The sequence below is a fragment of the Littorina saxatilis genome, linkage group LG17 (assembly GCF_037325665.1).
Source record: "Littorina saxatilis isolate snail1 linkage group LG17, US_GU_Lsax_2.0, whole genome shotgun sequence".
Lineage (NCBI taxonomy): Eukaryota > Metazoa > Mollusca > Gastropoda > Littorinimorpha > Littorinidae > Littorina > Littorina saxatilis.
The window spans coordinates 12014987-12033690 of NC_090261.1; the positions used below are offsets into that span (position 1 = coordinate 12014987).

Consider the following 18704-nt stretch of genomic DNA (forward strand, 5'->3'; position numbering starts at 1 on the left):
TCAATTTACTTTCCTGATTTTTTCAGTGTTGTAGTTTTGCCACCAGTTGTTAACTTTAAATGAGATCTTCTTTGTTCACAAACATGATGCAGCTTTGAAATGTTGCATGGTGTTACTTCAGACTTTATTCTCAAATGTTACAGAAGCATTTGTCGATGTCATTTGCTCTCTTTGACTAAGATGGATTTAAACCGTAAAATTTGTCTAATTTAATCACGTTTAATGCGAAAAGAATGTAGAAAAATCTAAGATCCTGTCACAAGCAAACCCTCGTGTAAAAAAAAATAATTTGCTCTTTTCTAAACACAATACTGCAATCAGAAATTTCTTACACTTAGCGGTTACGCAGTAATCTTTGGCTTACAAGCCAAAAGAATGGTGAGTGACAACGTCCGACTTAGATATGTGTGAGGTCTATGACAAGTTCAATTAAGAAATCGGGGGTTCTCAGAGTATAATTTTTTTGTGTTAAAAGCTAAACTGGTAACGCCTTACAAAACACACACACACACACACACACACACACACACACACGCACACACGCACGCACACACACACACACACACACACACACACACACACACACACACACACACACACACACACACACACACACACACATTATATTACCAAAGAAAAGAAACGAAAAGAAAAGGGGCTAGAGGCGACTTTTTTTTTAGCGAACAGAGTTTTACATAGACAATTGGCTTTTATAAAACGTTATTCACAATTTAAATCAAACTGTGCACATGAAGCAATCAAGATGTTGCTTTTTTGTAAGTGTCTATACGGAGAGATCTTTCTTTCTTTATTTGGTGTTTAACGTCGTTTTCAACCACGAAGGTTATATCGCGACGAGGGAAAGGGGGGAGATGGGATAGGGGAAAGGGGGGAGATGGGATAGAGCCACTTGTTAAGTGTTTCTTGTTCACAAAAGCACTAATCAAAAAATTGCTCCAGGGGCTTGCAACGTAGTACAATATATGACCTTACTGGGAGAATGCAAGTTTCCAGCACAAAGGACTAAACATTTCTTACATACTGCTTGACTAAAATCTTTACAAACATTGACTATATTCTATACAAGAACCACTTAACAAGGGTAATAAGTGAAGAAATTTATGGGTGAGAAAAGGAAAGTAAAAGGACTTTGGGGAGGCAGAAATAAAGAAACAAGAAAAAAGATCCTAATTTGGTTCACGGCATCGAGAGTGATGCGACCTTCTCTCAGAAGTTAGTAGAGAAGGCTCCCCCATCCACCACCCGGGGGACGCGCCTCTACGCCAATTAGGGGGCGCGAGGTACGGAGAAATGGTCCTATTAGCCTGGACAGATGTGAAATAGTAAGCACAACTGTTTTCAAGAGTGGGGAACACACAAACAAATTAAAGACAAAGGCAAAGAGAATTAAATGAAAGTCTTGTGAGATTGATTGTGTTATGAAACAAAATACTTTAGAGCTTAAACCTGTTTTATTACAACACGCTTTATCGCCCTCTCCTTTTACCATTGTTCTTTGGTTGTCTTTTTACATTTAGTCAAGTTTTGACTAAATGTTTTAACATAGAGGGGGAATCGAGACGAGGGTCGTGGTGTATGTGTGTGTGTGTCTGTGTGTCTGTGTCTGTGTATCTGTGCGTGTGTGTGTGTAGAGCGATTCAGACCAAACTACTGGACCGATCTTTATGAAATTTGACATGAGAGTTCCTGGGAATGATATCCTTTTTTTGGATAAATACTTTTGATGACGTCATATCCGGCTTTTTGTAAAAGTTGAGGCGGCACTGTCACACCCTCATTTTTCAATCAAATTGATTGAAAGTTTTGTAAAGCAATCTTCGACGAAGGCCGGACTTCGGTATTGCATTTCAGCTTGGTGGCTTAAAAATTAATCAATGACTTTGGTCATTAAAAATCTGAAAATTGTAATTCGAAAATTATTTTTTTATAAAAGGACCCAAAATTACTTTTATTTTTATTCTTCATCATGTTCTGATTCCAAAAACATATAAATATGTTATATTCGGATTAAAAACAAGCTCTGAAAATTAAAAATATAAAAATTATGATTAAAATTAAATTTCCGAAATCGTTTTAAAAACTATTTCATCTTATTCCTTGTCGGTTCCTGATTCCAAAAACATATAGATATGATATATGTCTGGATTAAAAATACGCTCAGAAAGTTAAAACGAAGAGAGGTACAGTAAAGCGTGCTATGAAGCACAGCGCAACCGCTACCGCGCCAAACAGGCTCGTCACTTTCTTCACTGCCTTTTGCACTAGCGGCGGACTACGTTCAGTTTCATTCTGTGATTTCCACAGCTTGACTAAATGTAGTAATTTCGCCTTACGCGACTTGTTTACAATTTGTATTTTGGAGTCAAACCATGTAGAAATCAAAAGAGAAACTTACATCTCAACTTTATTGTGGACACTAAATCACAACAGCACCCTGCTTGTTTCATGCACAGAATAGATTTTTGTTCGGGATGAAATTGGCAGGATTAGAAGTATCAATAATATCATTTATTCAGCAAAAATGACTTTTTTGTGCACATGAAACAAAGTTTGAAGCCAGAGATAAAAGTTTTACATTCCAAAAAGAATTATTACATTTTGGCTGCAACCAGGGTCGTTGGGACCACTGCATTGTTGTTGTTGTTGTTGTCGTTGTTATTCCTCGTATTCCTCTTCTTCTTCTTCTCCTTCTTCTTTTTTTATCCTTTTTTTGTTTTCTTCTGATTTTTTTCCTTGTTGTTATTCTTATTTTGACGTGTGTGTGTGTGTGTGTGTGTGTGTGTGTGTGTGTGTGTGTGTGTGTGTGTGTGTGTGTGTGTGTGTGTGTGCTTGAATAGTCATATGCGGATTTATATACTGATTGCCGTCAACAACAACAACTACAACAACAACAATAACAACAACAACACAAAATCAACATTCAGTGTTCCAACGATTTATTTATTTCAGATCAACAAACCGTGCTTTTCTTTTTTTTGCATCAATTCTTTCTGTAAAAAAAAGTATAACTATCATTGTTCTTTTCTCTCTCTTTCTGTTTTCTTCTTTTATTTCTGTCTATTAGTTTCTTCGTGTGTGTTTTTCCCTCAGAAACTGTCGAGTTTCCTTTGTCCCCCACAGCATTACAAAACCAAGAGACTCAAGTTTCACGTGCGGTTGTTACTGCGCGTGACGTTTCCCGCGTGTCATGCGCAGACAGCGTTTCCGGGCCATGCCACTCTCCGCACCGACCGAACAGAGACCGGTGTGCTCCTAAATTTGTCACGATGAACTTTTGTATGATTTCTGGGATGTGATGAAGTTTCCAGTGAGGGCTAACTCGTGCCAAATTTCGACTATGCTGTGTTTGCCGGATAATATTTTCTGACTGGATTCTGTTGTGAGAGTGTTAGCCAGACATAACCGGTAAGTTGTTTTCTTGTCTTTTTTCATCACATTTGTTCTAAAGGGAAGGAATCAACGTACGGGCACTTAAAAAAAAACCGATTCGCGTGAAGCGATCTTAAAACATTTAGTCAATATGTCGGCCTGAACGAAAAGATCAACACTGAAAACCAGTCATCACGGGCCGAGACACGTAAGAAGTCGAAGACTCGGAGACTGACAGGTCACGCCCGGCTCCGCGAATTAGGCGAGCGTAGCCTGCCTATTTTCTTTAATTGTTGACACAATTTTTGGAGTAAACATAACATATCTATATATTTTTGGAGTCGGAAAGTGATAAGGAATACAATGTTATCCTTTTTATATTTAGTCAAGTTTTGACTAAATATTTTAACATCGAGGGGGAATCGAAACGAGGGTCGTGGTGTATGTGTGTGTGTGTGTGTGTGTGTGTGTGCGTGCGTGCGTGCGTGTAGAGCGATTCAGACCAAACTACTGGGCCGATCTTTATGAAATTTTACATGAGAGTTCCTGGGATTGATATCCCCGAACGTTTTTTTCCTTTTTTCGATAAATGTCTTTGATGACGTCATATCCGGCTTTTCGTGAAAGTTGAGGCGGCACTGTCACGCCTTCGACAAAGCCCGGGGTTCGGTATTGCATTTCAGCTTGGTGGCTTAAAAATTAATTAATGACTTTGGTCATTAAAAATCGGAAAATTGTAAAAAAAAATAAAAATTTATAAAACGATCCAAATTTACGTTTATCTTATTCTCCATCATTTGCTGATTCCAAAAACATATAAATATGTTATATTCGGATTAAAAACAAGCTCTGAAAATTAAATATATAAAAATTATTATCAAAATTAAATTGTCGAAATCAATTTAAAAACACTTTCATCTTATTCCTTGTCGGTTCCTGATTCCAAAAACATATAGATATATGTTTGGATTAAAAACACGCTCAGAAAGTTAAAACAAAGAGAGGTACAGAAAAGCGTGCTATCCTTCTTAGCGCAACTACTACCCCGCTCTTCTTGTCAATTTCACTGCCTTTGCCATGAGCGGTGGCCTGGTGTTTAACGTCGTTTTCAACCACGAAGGTTATATCGCCACTTGTTAACGTCGTTTTCAACCACGAAGGTTATATCGCCACTTGTTAATTGTTTCTTGTTCACAAAAGCACTAATCAAAAAATTGCTCCAGGGGCTTGCAACGTAGTACAATATTTGACCTTACTGGGAGAATGCAAGTTTCCAGTACAAAGGACTTAACATTTCTTACATACTGCTTGACTAAAATCTTTACAAACATTGACTATATTCTATACAAGAAACACTTAACAAGGGTAAAAGGAGAAACAGAATCCGTTAGTCGCCTCTTACGACATGCTGGGGCGCATCCGGTAAATTCTTCCCCCTAACCCGCGGGGGGTAAAGGTCTTTTAAGTGGACAGACAACGACAAGACTTGTATGAGCAATTTAACGACGCAAAGAAGGAAGATAGTTCCGCAGATGTTTTCTTTCATTTGTTTATTCTGACCCAATAAATATAAGCTTTTCATGAGAACCGTTTAACACAATAAATCTTGAATTGCATCTTGGCAAAGTATGTGTATATATTTCATAGAGGAATTTGTGGGAGTTTGTTTTTGGATTGTGCGAACCACGGAATATATCACTGAAATACAAAGGGCGCGAAAATGTTCCTATATGAGACTGTGCCAAAAGGTGACGTTTTCATGTCAGTATGTCCCAAATGACATCACCAGTACATTTTTCATTCTATCTAATCTGTTTTCGTTCTATTTTTTCTAATAACATGCGTTAACAATTGATTGCCAACTGGAATGGAAGAGCACAAAAAGTGTAACTTGATATGTAGTTTCTCTAGAGGGAAAAACATCTTCCACTTTCATGTCAGTGTGTCCCATGCAACATACATTTGCCAAACAGCTATGTGCAAGTAGATTATTTGTTAGTGGTATAGAAAATACTGATCAACAATTAAAGTCAGTTTTCACATTCATTTTCTACCTATTTCTTATTTGTTTATTCTGTTGGCAATGGTGAAATGTCAGCAATCGTGTGTCATTCGGGACAGTAGACATGACACCTGACCTTTTGGCACAGTCTCATATATATCCATTTATATCCCATGACCTCCCTTCTTTGTCTCTGTTACTTCAGTATGGGTATATATGTTGTATTTTTATAGCTCAATAAATACATCATGGACTCCAAAAAATATATGATAGTGCAGATTCCGATTTGGGCAAAGGACTACTTTCCTCCCGACCTTTGACCTCGCGCCGAACAATGTGACACATTTGTTCTAAAATCGTATTGCACGGCTCAGAAAACCATATCAGTTGCACGCAAAAATGAATCTCAGATCTGATCTGATGTATGAGATGCAATAAGCAAAAGTTTCTTTCATTATGAAAGCAATGCAGGTCGAAAAAAACGAACATTCAACTTACAAGATAACCAGATGCTAGCGAACCAAAACAAAAACACGAGTACCCTCCCCTTGCATCGTTAGCAGACGACTTTTGAGAATAGATCTGTCGGTAGTGTGTTTTGGTGTGCGCCTTCAGCTATCAAACATCGGCTGTTTCACGTGTTTTGCGAGCAAGTCTACTCTTTTGCCTGGCTCTGCAGTAAGTCCACATATTTTTTCCGTAATCCAGTCATATTCCTTCAAAATGCAATCAATCGGCGGTGACAGACGTGTCGGTCGCGTTTTACCCATACCAGTTTAAGTTCATCATCCATGCAAACACACTCGCAAAACAGTTTATCACGTAGATACATTTCAAATAGGGAGCAAATGGTTAAATCTAAACCTACATATTTGTTCCCTAAAATTTGCTTCTCTGTCAATAAGCCTAATTACACACGTTCGAGAAAAACAACGTGGAATCGATTCTGAATCGAGTAAGCCAAATGGGTCCCAAACCCGTTTCGCCCGTTCTGCCGACCTGAAACGCAAAACAAAAGATGTGCGCTTCAACTAAATTAATTTCATAACTTTCTTGCAACTTATGAACCTTTACTTAAAGCTTTTAAATGGTCTGAAAGTAGTGTTACCGCGTACTTATCGATGCACTCATTCGTTTTATTTTTTCAGCGACGGTCACTTAGTTTAAGGTTGCAAAAGGGCTAAGTCTCGCTGGCAACAGTTTTACCCTGCACAGATCGCAACAGTGCCGCTAGTAGTCTACACTTTGTGTTTGATGGTAGAATGGGATATACAGATTACAACACTCGTGGTTTTTTATATGGCTTGTATTTCAGTCAAGACCCAGCGGGAATATCAATCGAGAGCCACTCGCCAGAGGCTCGTGTCTCCCGATGATATTCATCCGCTGGGTCTTGACTGAAATACAAGCCATATAAAAAACCACTCGTGTTGTAACCTATACATATAATCGAACTCTAGGTTAGTACTGGCGTTGCAGGTATTTTGAAAATGTCCAAACTATGATAACTTCTTTTAGAACGAGTAACGTGATGTCGAATTTCTGGGCGTTAAAATGAAGGAAGACAAGTGTTTTGATCATTGATAAAACGAAGTCTTCAACATATAGATGCTCCCCGCCTAAAATTAACGGTTGTAGCAACCTGCATGCAACTGAGGTTAAAAAAAAACCCGTCAACATAAGCAAGTAGGTGAAAGTAAAGCGTTTTGGGCTGACTTACCGTCAGTCATTTTTCAGTTCCATGAAGTTCTCGTCCTAAGAGTAAGTGCGATATATTGCAATGAATGTAACGTCCAGAAATCCTCTCTATATCAAGGCGTTTTTGTAGGTAAGGAAAGTGACCAAAGCTTTTGTTTTCGTGGAATGTGCTCGTCTGTCAGGTTTTCAACATTCCTTCGACCCCCCTTTGAAAAAAGGATAAGATACAGGAATGTGAAAGCATTTATTGTAACCTTTCGGCATCAAGACACACGTACACGCACTGAAAAGCAATTCAAACTCAGATGTAGAATGAAAATTTTCGTTTTATTGTATGTCTCAGGCAGTATAGGAATGTTTGATATATGTTGGTCATTCTCCCAAAACGTGTCATTTGTAAACAATGGTAGTGTTAGTATATTTCTCCGTGAAAACAGTATCAACTGGTTTAGCTACATAATTGTGTGTGGGTTTAATTTAGTGTCCAATTTATTTGTTGACATTTACTACGTATTGTTTCATTACAAAAGCGAACAAAAGAAAAAGAAGTCACCTACGTTTCGAAATAAATAATTTCCGTAATAATTACGTTGGCAACGTCGGTTTTACCCTAAGTCAATTTATCAGGTAAAAGGGGGATCACTTTTAAAAGAAAAGTAATTCAAAAGTGTTTGTTACACTGGAATCAACAAACGTTGTGGACATATGATGAAGCCATTGTGAACAATTTGGAACTATTCAACGTCGGAATGCAGTAAAAGAAAAAAATATACTTTTGTTGACGTTACAGAAGAATGACCCTTAGAACTTTCAGACATAGATTGTTGTGAATCGTATTTTGACATGCGAGTGTGTGCTTAATGTGAACTGAAAAGACCACGGATAATTCTCTCTAACTGTAGGAGGCCAGTATCGTTGTGCTTTCTAACTCAGTATTGAAAGGTGTAATTTGCCCCAAAATATAATCATATGAAGGCAAATTAAAGTTGATTTTATCTACATCGTCTTGACATAGCGCTGATAAATGTGTATTTTGAAATAAAATCACTTTTCGTTAGATAAGTTACATGGACAAATACGTAAGACATGAAGGGTAGGCTTGAAAGCTGGCACAGGTGCTGTAGAAAGTTATTGAGAGAATTGTTGGTCTATTTAGTTCCTATTTTGGAAGACGTACATACAGTACACCAGCGCCGTTGATTTAGTACCTGTTTGTTGCCATACATTCGTGCATAGAACTCATTAGAATAATGACTCGTTCCTTTCACGAAATCTTCAATGTATATATTATAGAAAATAAATTGAATAAAAAAATGGTGTTGAATGAGTATGCAAAAACGAAGTGATGAAGAGTGTCGTCCCCTGTATAGCAGCAGCAAATCGAACAACAGCCCCCCAGAACCTATCTCCACACTTGGAAATTATCCAAACGTGCCCTGGGGGCAAGGTTCTTGGGGAGTCGTTTTACTTGTTCAATTCAAACAGAAGAAAAGCACGAGTATCGTCTTGTACAATAACATCAACATCGAACAAAGAAATTTGGCGATTTATTGACACGTATCTCCTGAATTGTGAAAATCTCCATTATCATGAAACATGTAACATTTCTCCTAAAGTTTGAACACTATATGGTATTTTACTCACATTTCAGGAGTTTACCTTGCTGGAATAAACGAATTACGAAAATAACTGTCGGGTTCGTATGTGTTGTCGGAGTGACCTTTTCTTACAAAACCTCTGCCAAACATTGGAGACCAATCACGTGTTTCAGACGCACCTTTCGCTAGTGACCCCTCCAATGTTTGGCAGAAGTTTTTCAAGAAAAGGTCACTGATACAAACCGCACGGAGTTATTTCCGAAAAATCGTCTAATGAATGGTCACCCCTCATGTTACAATTTATTCTCACCTTCACTTTTTTCAATGAATATGTGCGAGTAAAAAGGAGATTTGGAAGCTGATGTAAGGGTATGAAATAGTTTTGCTGCCACCAGGAGAAAGACTCTACAAACTGCACTTGTTAATATTTAAGAGTCCCTCGCGAAAAGTTATATTTAATTTCAAGATGCCTAAAAGAAAACACTTCATTTAAAAGAAACTGTCCAGGCAGGCTCAATTTAACCCAAAAGCATGTTTTAAAATAAATAAACCTAACGTCCAGATTGATACCATCGCAATTTTGAATTGCGTTTTTAAAATCCTATCATTCAAACTGATACCATCAAAAGACAAAACACATTGGCGTATGTATGTATTTGCAAACCATGTTTCAAGCTTGTGAATAGTGTTTGATACGAACGGAAATTGAATTCTTTTCCCTATGATTTTGGAAACCATCTCTCAGGTACTTAACTTTTGAGCTCACTGCAACAGAAAATAAGTCATCTTTTGCTAATTATATGAATAAGTAGACCGAGTTCTTTCTAGTTGTAATCGTTTTCTCTTACTTAAATTTAAACTGGTTATACTCAAGAAAACATTAATTTGGAATTTTCAAAGTTAGCCTACTGGTTTAGCACAACCGTATTCCGATTATTTAGACTGAAACTGAAGGTATCAAAAAATATAACAAAAACAATATCTCTCCCTTATGATCAGCAAGCATTCACTTGTTTGCGAGTCTTTCAAATACTCAGATTATACTGTACGGGTCAGAATTCTTTTTGTGGCTATAAATGAGAAAATCATCAGTGTACATAAAAATTGCTTTGTGGGAGTTTCAAGTACTCCGATTCCAAATGATCGCATCAGAAATTTTTTTTGCTCATGAACTAGCAAACTTGAAAACTGAGTGCATCAGCAGAAATATTTTCCATGTTCAAATATTAAGCCATGTTTTAATCAGGCAGATCCAATGTATCTCAAAACATTGACAGAATTCCTTTGACTTCCCCTATTTTAACACTCCCTCCTTGTTTTCTCAGACTTTCCGTTCATAACCTCTGTAAACTTTCCCTATTTTAAGACTCCCTCCTTTTTAAGACCTTTGGAGGTCTTAAAAGGGGGGTTCCACTGTACTTATTTACTGTGGTGAGATTTGATTTCAGAAATGAACCACGATGGAAGATACACTTTTAATTATTCAATCGATTGATTTTTAAGTAAGGAGACCAACTGTCCTTTCCAGAAACTCTGTGCACTACTAAGTTTGAACTTGATGTTTCAGTATGTCAACTTTTTTTCTACGTGAGCACAAACAAGGTACACGTTTCGGAAGAATGGTCCACATGCAGATCTATCAATCTGTAAAGTGACCGACAGATGGACGGACGGACAGACACTGAAATAAATTAAAAACAAGTACCTGCATCTCAAGAGAAATTCCTTACCCTGTGGGAACCATGTAGACACAACACACAGGAAACACAAAGAGAGGGAGCACTAGCAGAAACAACAATAACGAACCTGCCTCTGCAAGCAGACAAGGACCAGCAGACTAAAACATGAAATACGCACACAAAATAAACGATGGAGCAAACAAATAAACAAACAGAAACGCACGGACGAACAGGTCAAACAAACAAACACACTAATGATTGAACCAAGACATGAACATACGTACGAACGAACAAATTGAAGACGGGCACAACAGAACCAAGAAATAAGCAAAACCGAGGAAAAACAAACCAACCAATCTCGTACGTGCTGGAAAGTAAGGCACTCATTCACAGACAACAGATTGACAGACAACACTGACACACAGCAAATCAAAACAACTACCATGGACACTCAACCATTGCCTTATATGATATTAGATTGTTGAGCGCGCAAATCTTAAAATTACCCAGTTATGTACAATTTCCATATCTGATACAACCTGCTTACGAACGCGCCAGACATAAATTCTTTATTTCCCGAATTACAATTAACTTGCAGATACGAAATGAAGCGACGACACGATCACGTCACCTGAAACGAATAAATGATAATTAGGACAGCGTTATCTGTTACCAGTGAAGAATTATCAGAAAAGTTTTAAAATCCAAAATTACGAGAATTCATACATTTTACATTCTAATTATGCAATATCACGATACAAATAGGTGCTAAATGTTGACAAACACAACCACCTGGTGTGAAGGAGTTCTAACATTGACCACATTTGTTTTATTTCCCAAAACATCACAGCATTCTAAGATAAGTGATTAACACATGTCGTATATTTAACAACATTAGCAAGAAAAACGATAACAAAACAAAACAAAAAACGAACGCACTAACAAACAACCAACAAACAACTTTAAAAACAGCAGCAGCATCACCACCACCAACAACAAAAGTGGCTGACAAACAAATTAACAAATAACTTTAACAACAAAAACTGCAGCAACATCACCAACAACAACGACATCACCAACAACAACGACAACTTAACCGGCGACAGCAGCGACTGAAACAACAAAACACAACAGCAGCGACTGAAACAGCAACAGCTAGGAATGCTTACCTTCATCATGTCAGCTCAAGGTTCAGCAGCAGCAGGATCCAGTCATCCACTGTCAGGTAGGTCCTTGTGGTGTTTGTGTGGGGTGAGGGCACTGGCACAGAGAGACAGAGTCCACGTTTTGTTGCAGCATCCAGGTTTCGGGGAAGGTGGGCACCAACACAGATAGACAAACGAACAGAGTTGACATTCCGTTCACGCGGCAGCATCCAGTTACTCAGAGCCAAGTAGGCAAAAGACATCAACACAGACAATAAGACAGGCAGACAACCGAACAGTCGACCGGACTGACAGAGACACACGGTCGACGCACCATGGCTGCAGCAGCATCCAGTATTCCACATCCATGTAATTGTGCGGTGGGGCCCTGACAGACATAAAAACAAACACACACACACACACACACACACACACACTGACAGAGAGGCAGCAAAGTCGACGTTTTACTCCTACAATAGCGTCAGTTTGTGCACAATCACAGAGGTAGGAAGTGGCACCAACACAGACATCAAGACGGACAGAATCGACGTTTCGTACAGAGTTAAGGTGGATTGTGCGCTGTTGCGGCGAGGGCTCCAACATAGACATTATAAGACCGACTGACATACGAAGAAACAGATGAACGGACTGACACAGGGACACAGGGACGATTTGTTCCAGCTGCACCATCCAGTAGACAGACGGATAAAACCATACAGGAACGGGCGCTCCGATGCACAAAGCAACATTTTTTAAATCTAATAAAGCACTCGGTAAGCAACATCAGATTGTGTCAGTTACTACAGATTGAGCGCTCAGTAATCAACATCAGGCTATGTCAGTTACTACAGATTGAGCGCTCAGTAATCAACATCAGACTGTGTCAGTTACTACAGATTGAGCTCTCAGTAACCAACATCCGACTGTGTCAGTTACTACAGATTGAGCGCTCAGTAATCAACATCAGACTGTGTCAGTTACTACAGATTGAGCTCTCAGTAATCAACATCAGACTATGTCAGTTACTACAGATTGAGCTCTCAGTAACCAACATCCGACTGTGTCAGTTACTACAGATTGAGCGCTCAGTAATCAACACCAGGCTATGTCAGTTACTACAGATTGAGCTCTCAGTAATCAACATTAGACTGTGTCAGTTACTACAGATTGAGCACTGAGTTTGTTTGTTTGCTTAACGCCCAGCCGATCACGAAGGGCCATATCAGGGCGGTGCTGCTTTGACATATAACGTGCGCCACACACAAGACAGAAGTCGCAGCACAGGCTTCATGTCTCACCCAGTCACATTATTCTGACACCGGACCAACCAGTCCTCGCACTAACCCCATAATGCCAGACGCCAGGCGGAGCAGCCACTAGATTGCCAATTTTAAAGTCTTAGGTATGACCCGGCCGGGGTTCGAACCCACGACCTCCCGATCACGGGGCGGACGCCTTACCACTAGGCCAACCGTGCCGGTCTATGCACTCAGTAATCAACACCAAGCTATGTAAGTTACTACAGATTGAGCACTCAGTAACCAACATCAGGCCGCTGTGTCAGTTACTACAGATTGAGCGCTCAGTAATCCACATCAGGCTATGTCAGTTACTACAGATTAAGCACTCAGTAATCAACATCAGACTGTGTCACCTACTACAGATTGAGCACTCAGTAACCAACATCAGGCTATGTCAGTTACTACAGATTGAGCACTCAGTAACCAACATCAGACTGTCAGTCACTACAGATTGAGCACTCAGTAACCAACATCAGAGTGTGTCAGTTACTACAGATTGAGCACTCAGTAACCAACATCATGCTATGTCAGTTACTACAGATTGAGCACTCAGTAATCAACATCAGACTGTCAGTTACTACAGATTGAGCACTCCGTAACCAACATCAGGCTATGTCGGTTACTACAGATTGAGCACTTAGTAACCAACATCAGGCTGTGTCAGGTACTACAGATTCAGCACTCAGTAATCAACATCAGGCTATGTCAGTTACTACAGATTGAGCACTCAGTAATCAACATCAGGCTGTGTCAGTTACTACAGACAAAGCACTCCGTAACCAACACCAGGCTATGTCAGTTACTACAGACTGAGCACTTAGTAACCAACATCAGGCTGTGTCAGTTACTACAGATTGAGCACTCAGTAATCAACATCAGACTGTGTCAGTTACTACAGATTGAGCACTCAGTAACCAACACCAGGCTATGTCAGTTACTACAGATTGAGCACTCAGTAACCAACACCGGGCTATGTCAGTTACTACAGATTGAGCACTCAGTAATCAACATCGGACTGTGTCAGTTACTACAGATTGAGCACTCAGTAACCAACACCAGACTGTGTCAGTTACTACAGATTGAGCACTCAGTAATCAACATCAGACTGTGTCAGTTACTACAGATTGAGCACTCAGTAATCAACATCAGACTGTGTCAGTTACTACAGATTGAGCGCTTAGTAACCAACATCAGGCTATGTCAGTTACTACAGATTGAGCGCTTAGTAACCAACATCAGGCTATGTCAGTTACTACAGATTGAGCACTCAGTAATCAACATCAGACTGTGTCAGTTACTACAGATTGAGCACTCAGTAACCAACATCAGACTGTGTCAGTTACTACAGATTGAGCTCTCAGTAATCAACACCAGGATATGTTAGTTACTACAGATTGAGCACTCAGTAATCAACATCAGGCTGTGTCAGTTACTCCAGATTGAGTACTCAGTAATCAACATCAGATAGTGTCAGTTACTACAAGTTGAGCACCCAGTTTTGAGCACGAGTGGGCTTTCAAGTGTATGGCCTTTTGTTATATATGGGGGAGCGGGGATTTCGAGGGAGAAAAAATGAACCATTTCCAGAACTGCACATGATCTGATCAAGCTGTCTTTCCGTAGAAAAGCAATTTTTTTGCTTTTTACATTTAGTCAAGTTTTGACTAAATGTTTTAACGTAGAGGGGGGAATCGAGACGAGGGTCGTGGTGTATGTGCGTGCGTGTGTGTGTCTGTCTGTGTGTGTGTGTAGAGCGATTCAGACTAAACTACTGGACCGATCTTTATGAAATTTGACATGAGAGTTCCTGGGTATGAAATCCCCGAACGTTTTTTTCATTTGTTTGATAAATGTCTTTGATGACGTCATATCCGGCTTTTCGTGAAAGTTGAGGCGGCACTGTCACGCCCTCATTTTTCAACCAAATTGGTTGAAATTTTGGTCAAGTAATCTTCGACGAAGCCCGGACTTCGGTATTGCATTTCAGCTTTGTGGCTTAAAAATTAATTAATGACTTTGGTCATTAAAAATCTGAAAATTGTAAAAAACGATAAAAATTTATAAAACGATCCACATTTACGTTCATCTTATTCTCCATCATTTTCTGATTCCAAAAACATATAAATATGTTATATTTGGATTAAAAACAAGCTCTGAAAATTAAATATATAAAAATTATTATCAAAATTAAATTGTCGAAATCAATTTAAAAACACTTTCATCTTATTCCTTGTCAGTTCCTGATTCCAAAAACATATAGATATATGTTTGGATTAAAAACACGCTCAGAAAGTTAAAACAAAGAGAGGTACAGAAAAGCGTGCTATCCTTCTTAGCGCAACTACTACCCCGCTCTTCTTGTCAATTTCACTGCCTTTGCCATGAGCGGTGGACTGACGATGCTACGTGTATACGGTCTTGCTGAAAAATGGCATTGCGTTCAGTTTCATTCTGTGAGTTCGACAGCTACTTGACTAAATGTTATATTTTCGCCTTACGCGACTTGTTATCCTTCTTTTGGGACTGTCAAATATGTGATCACGTGATTGTGTCTCACATGAGGTACCCTCAAAATCGTACCTACCCGAGTTCGTAATTTAGAAATGGACAAAATTGCAAAATAAGACAAAAAATCAAGTGTATTTCTGCCAATGCAAAGAAATATCCATAATTTATCTGAGGCAGGTTAGTTTGTTTGTAGTGTCATAATTGTTATTTTAATTAAGCTGAATAAGGTAGGCAGGGCCGGACTAGGCGAAGAGGAGGGGGGGGGGGGTTGCCAGTGGTGGCCCAGGGGGATGTCCCCCCTGGCGGCAGGGGCGGATCAGTTCATTTTATGACTGGTTTTTTTCAAAAGTATATTGTGAAGATATGGGTGTGAAGGCGCGAAGCGCCGAGCCGACGGCGCGAAGCGCCTAGCTTGCTAGGGGGGTCCGGGGGCATGCCCCCCCGGAAAATTTTGAAAAAAAGGATGCAAAATGATGCAATCTGGTGCATTCTGAGGATGATCATTACCAGTTTCAGGCAGCAGATTTTGTCACTGATTAATACCCCAAATATTGAAACTCAATGTAAACTAAAGAAATGCATACCTCATTCAATATTTTTATTTTTTGGCTGGAGGGGGGGGGGGGGTCCGGAAACCCTAGAACCCACCCCCCCCCCTCGTTGTGGGGGTCAGGGGGCGAAGCCCCCTGAAGCTGACGGGTAGGTCATATTCTGAGATAGGAAAATGGTCGCTCCTTGCATGAAACGGCATAAAATAAGCAATAATAAAAAAAAATTAAATAAGTAAGGTACATGTTTAGGCTGGGGGGGGGGGGGGGGTTGCGCAACCCCCATAACCCCCCGGTAGTCCGGCCCTGGTAGGTGTCTTCAAAAACTACTGTCTTTCAGCAAATGAAAAATTCAGGTTTCTGGTTTCCTGTCGGATTGCTTGAACCAAAACTGAAAAAATAAGAAGAAAAATGTTATTCTCAATGACATTTGTAATAATCTCATGTACAGTTTAATTCATAAGTGAACCTTTTTACATTTAGTCAAGTTTTGACTAAATGTTTTAACATAGAGGGGGAATCGAGACGAGGGTCGTGGTGTATGTGTGTGTGTGTGTGTGTGTGTGTGTGTGTGTGTGTGTGTGTGTGTGTGTTTGTGTGTGTGTCTGTCTGTGCGTGTGTGTGTGTAGAGCGATTCAGACCAAACTACTGGACCGATCGTTATGAAATTTGACATGAGAGTTCCTGGGAATGATATCCCCGGACTTTTTTCTTTTTTTCGATAAATACTTTTGATGACGTCATATCCGGCTTTTTGTAAAAGTTGAGGCGGCATTGTCACACCCTCATTTTTCAATCAAATTGATTGAAACTTTTGTAAAGCAATCTTCGACAAAGACCGGACTTCGGTATTGCATTTCACCTTGGTGGCTTAAAAATTAATTAATGACTTTGGTCATTAAAAATCTGAAAATTGTAATAATTTTTTTTATATAAATCGATCCGAATTTACGTTCATCTTATTCTACATCATTTCCTGATTCCAAAAACATATAAATATGTTATATTTGGATTAAAAACAAGCTCTGAAAATTAAAAATATAAAAATTATGATCAAAATTAAATTTCCGAAATCGATTTAAAAACACTTTCATCTTATTCCTTGTCGGTTCCTGATTCCAAAAACATAGATATGATATGTTTGGATTAAAAACACGCTCAGAAAGTTAAAACGAAGAGAGGTACAGAAAAGCGTGCTATGCAGCACAGCGAAACCACTACCGCGCTGAACAGGCTCGTCAGTTTCACTCCGTTATGCACAAGCGGCGGACTACGGTCATTGTAAAAGAATGCAGTGCGTTCAGTTTCATTCTGTGAGTTCCACAGCTTGACTAAATGTAGTAATTTCGCCTTACGCGACTTGTTATTATCTGGTTTTGGACACATTATAGTTATAGTTCTGCATTCACATTTCATTATTTATGCTTACACGTGCCATTAAAAAAGGTCTGATATCATTTGGGAGCATTTGCATGCACATTAGAACAGCACCATCTCCTCATCTAACACCAGCCCCACCCCACCCCCCAAAAATGAAAAAAAAATTCAATTTTTGTCTGGGATGCGAAGGGTGGGTAGGGGTGGGAGTGGATGAAAAGAGGATTGTCGCACAATGTGCTCGTGTTATACGGGAATTTGACGACTGGCGACATGTGCTAGAGGTGTAAGCACGAATACAAATTATGATTACCGTGTTACAGCAAAACTCTGTTGTGCGTGACCGCAGTAAGTTTTGATAGGCATCAAGCGATCATCGCTTGCAAAGACATAACAATTTCCAGATTCTTCTCTTGTGTTACAATTACAATGAAATCTGAGTAAATCTCCTGAAAAAGCCCTGCATGAAGTTCACAGTAATGGTGAACAAATCTTCCTGTTAGTGTGTGCCGTCACACTTCCATGGGACTCATTCTGTAGTATACTGGAATCAATTCCGCGGACTTTCTTACTAAAAGGACATTTGAGAAAGGAAAAATTATCTAAAGTTTATTTTGCTGATGTTTGGTCAAAAACCAGATATGGCCCGGGCCGTGTGAGGTTCACCTTTCTCCCGTGTGAATCTCAAACGGTTTCTCTTCTCAGTTTTAGTATGTGACTAAACTCTGCTTTATAATTCGAACAATCAAATACACACAAAGTTGATGATAAATATGTTGACAGCGCGTTGTCGTGTAAATATTGCTATTACTACGTATCCTTTGCAGGTAATCTTGAACTTTAGCGTGTTAAATTCATAGCTCAGTATCCAGTGACATTCTTGACTTATTTTTGATACAAGTCCATGTAAGCAAGCCAAAGAACATTTGTCAAGCCATTGGTAAGCCATGTATTATCAAAACAATGAAAACTTACCTGAGAATTCGACCGGTCGCCATGCATTTCTACCTGTACAGGTGCAAAAAAGCCACGTGCAAAATTTGGCGTAACAAGTACTGTCCCTTGAATTTGGACTTCTGGAGTTGAATCAACTTGTTTTGGGTGCTTCGAAACTTGAAAAAAAAAGCAAAACAATAAAATGAAAACCGCTTTATTTTTTCTTTTATTGTTTATTCGTCTGTTTCTTTGTGAATTAAAATGTTGATGTCTGTGTATGATCTAAGTTACTTTACGATTTAAAACGAACTACCTCAACAAGTTTTGAACGAAACAACCCTTCTCGACACTCTGGGTCACAACCACTGTACCACCAACAGGCGAAATGCACCTTCCCTTTCAGCAGCCGGGTAGCAGTTGCCACACATTTTCTTGTGCCGCACGTGGGTCTCGGGGAAAAATTCTTCTTACAAAAAAAGACACTTTTTTTTCTCCCCATCTTGTACTCAGCGCAAGATTCCA

At 39.3% G+C, this 18704-nt stretch overlaps 1 long non-coding RNA gene across 1 annotated transcript in view; it reads right to left on the reverse strand.

Moving 5' to 3' along the window:
• Positions 1-17141, reverse strand: part of LOC138953470 (uncharacterized) — a 202509-nt gene extending 185368 nt beyond the window's left edge. The window contains exon 1 of the long non-coding RNA XR_011451534.1: positions 16339-17141. This is a non-coding gene — a long non-coding RNA (uncharacterized lncRNA). The remainder of the gene's footprint in view (positions 1-16338) is intronic.
• Between the last annotated feature and the right edge of the window lie 1563 nt (positions 17142-18704).